The sequence below is a fragment of the Oncorhynchus tshawytscha genome, linkage group LG10, assembly GCF_018296145.1.
Source record: "Oncorhynchus tshawytscha isolate Ot180627B linkage group LG10, Otsh_v2.0, whole genome shotgun sequence".
NCBI lineage: Eukaryota > Metazoa > Chordata > Actinopteri > Salmoniformes > Salmonidae > Oncorhynchus > Oncorhynchus tshawytscha.
The window spans coordinates 8761801-8766112 of NC_056438.1; the positions used below are offsets into that span (position 1 = coordinate 8761801).

Sequence of the window (4312 nt, forward strand, 5' to 3'; positions counted from 1 at the left end):
CTACAGTAAATGCATGTCATACCCTAGCGGTTGTACGTACTGTACCTAATAGGACCATTTACTATTATGTTAATTGACATGGAATTTCATGTTTTTTTTATTGTTTTAACAGAAAAACAACAAAACAATGACTGTTTAAACCTTAAGAAATTCCATTCCATTGGTCACACCCCTACTTGGGATATCATTTTTCAACAGGAAAAGTTGAAAACATCTGGTTACATCACAAATAACCTCTCACTGTTATGGAACAGAATTTGTTTGGATAATTCTCTGTCTCTCTCTCTCCCTCCCTCTCCCACTCTCTCTCTCTCTCTCTCTCTTCCAATACAAGTCACATGCGCAATTTCAACTAGGAATGTGTCTTGGTTGTTTAGAAATGTACAATTCCAGTGAACCAGTTTGATTTCTCCTTTTATTGTTATGTGACATGAAACTATCCAGGCTTCCAGCCCCAGTGAATAGCCTACTATGGTTCTCTATCAAAGTGCCAGATATTTCTGGCATCTACGCGTACTGTAGTTCCACATATTTTCAGCGGTTGGGTCGAACAGAGAGAGCACCACAGACAGACACTGCATCCATTGATTAATCTCCGCGGCAATGACATGACAACCCAGCGAGGGACTGCTCAGAGCAACAGTAACCCAACGCTCCTGGATCACTGACATACAAAGGGTCTGGAACAGAAAGAGAGAGAGAGAGAGAGAGAGAGAGAGAGAGGAGGGGGGAGAGAGGAGAGAGCGAGAGAGAGAGAGAGAGAGAGAGAGAGAGAGAGAGAGGGAGAGAGAGAGAGAGAGAGAGAGAGAGAGAGAGAGGGAGAGAGAGAGAGAGAGAGAGAGAGAGAGAGGAGAGGGGAGAGAGAGAGAGGAGAGAGAGGGAGAGAGAGAGAGAGAGAGAGAGAGAGAGAGAGAGAGAGAGAGGGGGGGGGGAGAGAGAGGAGAGAGAGAGAGAGGGAGAGAGAGAGAGAGAGAGCGTGAGAGAGAGCGAGACAGAGAGAGAGGAGGGGGAGGGAAAAAGAGATAGAGAGAGGAGGGAAAAATAGATAAAGAGAGAGAGGAGTGTGTGTGTGTCTCTGCTCTCTGTGTTCATGGCTCTAAGTCAAAAACAGTCATTTGAGATCCACTGGCAAGACAGAGTAAAACTGGAGATGTTCTCATTGGCCAATAAATGACTGTTGCTTTCATTGTGTCTTCCACACGCACACACACACAGACACGCACGCACACACACACACACACGCGCGCGCGCGCGCACACACACACACACACACACACACACACACACTCTTACCTCACACCATTCTTAGCATAGAGCAATAGATGGGTTAGCTGACAACGTCACGACAACAATGTGCTTCAATGGGGCAGAAGTCTGTGTGTCGTTGGGTTTCTGGACGGCCAGATGGCTACCAACAATGACAACAAACTGTCATATGGGGAATTGTAAGTGACTCGTTTCAGCTAGTTTAATCTTGTTCTTGATACCGTGATTTGTTTTGAGGTGTATTGACTGATTTCATGTCAATTCTAATATGGCTAAAATTACGCTAGTAAGCTAACCAATGTCCCTCTATCACTCTGTTCTCTATTCCCTCTGCCACTATGTTATCTCTATTCCCTCTATCACTCTGTTCCCTCTATCACTCTGTTCTCTGTTCCCTCTCTATCACTCTGTTCTCTATTCCCTCTATCACTCTGTTCTCTATTCCCTCTATCATTCTCTGTTTCTCTGTTCCCTCTATCACTCTGTTCTCTATTCCCTCTATCACTCTGTTCTCTATTCCCTCTATCACTCTGTTCCCTCTATCCCTCTGTTCTCTATTCCTCTCTATCACTCTGTTCTCTATTCCCTCTATCACTCTGTTCTCTATTCCCTCTGCCACTATGTTATCTCTGTTCCCTCTGTTCACTCTGTTCTATCTCTGTTCTCTATTCCTCTATCACTCTGTTCTCTATTCCCTCTATTCTCTGTTCCCTCTATCACTCTATTCCCTCTATCACTCTGTTCCCTCTATCACTCTGTTCTATTCCCTCTATCACTCTGTTCCCTCTATCACTCTGTTCTCTCTATTCCCTCTATCACTCTGTTCCCTCTATCACTCTGTTCCCTCTATTCCCTCTATCACTCTGTTCCCTCTATCACTCTCTATTCCCTCTATCACTCTGTTCCCTCTATCACTCTGTTCCCTCTATCACTCTGTTCTCTATTCCCTCTGCCACTATGTTATCTCTATTCCCTCTATCACTCTGTTCCCTCTATCACTCTGTTCCCTCTATCACTCTGTCACTCTGTTCCCTCTATCACTCTGTTCCCTCTATCACTCTGTTCCCTCTATCACTCTGTTCTCTCTATTCCCTCTATCACTCTGTTCCCTCTTTCACTCTGTTCCCTCTATGGACACACACCTTCAGCTGGGTTCAAATACACTTGTTGACCTGTCCATACAGCTCTGGCACCTGCTGAATCAGCTAACCATAAGGTGCTATAGGCTACCTCCAAAGTAGTACACTATATAGGGAATATGGTACAATTTGGGACAGATCACAGGCGCCTGTACTGCATTGTTATTTGTGCTATAATGCAGTAAGAAATACCTGTCCTAAAACAAGTAGCTGTTTCGAGGTTGTTGACATTCGCTTGACAACATGATGTCTTTACTGTCTGGATCATGTACATGTAGAGGACTATAACTGACGCTTACCTCTAACACTGCTCAGAGTGGCCGTCCGAGACCTGGAGAGCGAACACATCGCCGAGAGGAGCCAGAAGATCACCCTGCCAGACGCCCTCATGTTTCGGCTCCGGGCTCACAGTCGTACCGGTAGGCTCTGGTCCTGGGTCCTAGGTTTTAACGTAAAGGTCCCGGTCTCAGCTGAGAGGCGTCATCATGCGAAGAGGCTATAATCCCCGGTGGATGTGTGTTTAGATTCTTCCGTTCAGGGCGCTCAAGGAGAACGCACAATCCGACAACAACACAAGGAAATTGAATACAATGTTAAAACGTCTCTAAAATGAACTAAAATATAATATATATATATATAATATATATTGTAATTGTTCGTTTGAATTGACTCACAGGCCAACGATAACGCAGTTTAGAGCTGTTGCCATTGGCGTCGGCTAATGGGGATTCTAATACATCGAATCAAAATCAAATAAAACATCGAATCAAATAACTGCATCAGTTTTCAGCGTACAGTCCATTTAGCCATTTGAAGACAGAAACATTTAAATAGCAGAGGTCAACATAAATATGGATTAAATATAAATATTGTTTATGTTATTTCTCACGAACTGCGTGCAAAGTAATGCAAAGTTAGGAGACATTTATAGTGCCATCCTTTGGTAATAATGTCCATTCTGTATCTCGAGCTCTTGAGGTTTTATTCAGCACAAGACGTGTCTCTCTCTCAGCTCCGGTCCCCGTCGCTCGCTCGTGCTGTCCCGCTGTTGGTGGTGAAAAATAATTCAAACCGTCCGAATATAAATCTTAACAAATAATCTCCGTGAACTAAATATGGAACAAATAAATAAAATTCCTCTCGACCTCCGATAAAACAAATTCTACCCCTGGTAAAAGTGAAACGACCGCGGAATAGGTGGAAAATGTAGATGTAATGTAAATTCGTTGTGAACCGCCTGAAGAGCGCAGAGCCAGTCTCGAGCCCCGCCCCACCGAGTGACACTGGAAACGACAACAGGTAAGGTGATGATGTCATGTGATCAGATTAAGTTTATCATAGTACTTGTATAATAATACCAGTGTAGGACTATATACAATATCATGATAATACATTTATATTTTATATTAGGCCTAATGTTAGTAATTATAATGTTATAAATCCTGATAAATAGATCATGTTAACAACGTGAGGTAATTTGGCTTTAAAACGTACAGATATTACATTCGAATAGCCATCTGATAAAAAGTGTCAATCAAGACTGAATTTGAGAATATGTATATTTTTTAAATAACGTATTACTGTCTTGGCGTATACGTCTGTAGTGAAATGGGTTAACAAATACACATGATTCCTTTTGACTGAATCTAGACCTCTTTAATTTATTTACGTGTCTCAATTTAACCTGGTAATATTCCCGAGCACATGCAGGGCAAAACAAGGGTTCGTGACGGGACGATTGATGATTAGTGTCAACAGAAGTGTCAGATTAGCGCGTGCGACACAGTGTGGTTCACTGCTGCCGCGTCTTTGATAAATCCATTGAGGGTTTGCTACTTGTGAAGACTTTTCAACTCGGCCTCCATCTGTCCTCCCCTCCCCTCTTTCTCTCTCTCTCTAATCTGGAC

General features: G+C 43.1%; 1 long non-coding RNA gene across 1 annotated transcript; it reads right to left on the reverse strand.

The window, feature by feature from the left end:
* Positions 1–397: 397 nt before the first annotated feature.
* Positions 398–3667, reverse strand: LOC112234282. The gene is made up of 2 exons (XR_002950873.1): positions 2705–3667; positions 398–680 (listed from the first exon to the last, which is right to left on the reverse strand). It is a non-coding gene; the product is annotated as an uncharacterized LOC112234282 (long non-coding RNA).
* Positions 3668–4312: the final 645 nt, after the last annotated feature.